Raw genomic sequence first — 639 nt, 5'->3', positions numbered from 1 at the left:
TGTTTTGTAATTTTTCTGTTTAATTTTGTCATGTCTTGAGTCTCATGGTAAAAGGCAAACAAGTGAGGTTTGTAATGAAAAAGCCATAGAGCGGAAAAAGGCAGAGAGTGCAAAATTAAAAGAAAAAGCCATAGATGTCTTAGAGTTCCTTTGTTCATCTATGTTGTGTATCATGATTCTGTGGGAATCCCCTTGTAAGTTGGGTTAGCACTTTACAAGTTGTAATCAGATTGATTATAGTGAAATTCCATCATGTTTGTGATGGAGACTGGATGTAGGCTGCACTGCACTTAGCAGCCGAACCAGGATATATCTGGGTGCAATCTTCTTCTCTTTCTACTCCATTTCTGTTTTCTACCACACACGAGCAAAAGCCAGAATTATCTCGTGCCAAGTGACGAGACAAAACAAAAAGTCTCGTGGCAAGGGACGAGACAAAACAAAGTTGCTCGTGTCAAGTGACGAGCAAAAACAGAAAAGTCTTCTCTGAAGTTCAGCAAGTGCTAGCATTTGAAAAGGGGGCTAAGATTCAACCCTCATTCTCTTAGCCACTGAAACCATCACAATTAAATACAAAAGAGAAAAGACACACATGTCAAATGTTGTCTAAAATGTATCTGACAGGCAAATATGATATTC

Source organism: Arachis duranensis, chromosome 9, assembly GCF_000817695.3.
Source record: "Arachis duranensis cultivar V14167 chromosome 9, aradu.V14167.gnm2.J7QH, whole genome shotgun sequence".
Classification (NCBI taxonomy): domain Eukaryota; kingdom Viridiplantae; phylum Streptophyta; class Magnoliopsida; order Fabales; family Fabaceae; genus Arachis; species Arachis duranensis.
This window is presented reverse-complemented; position numbering follows the sequence as displayed.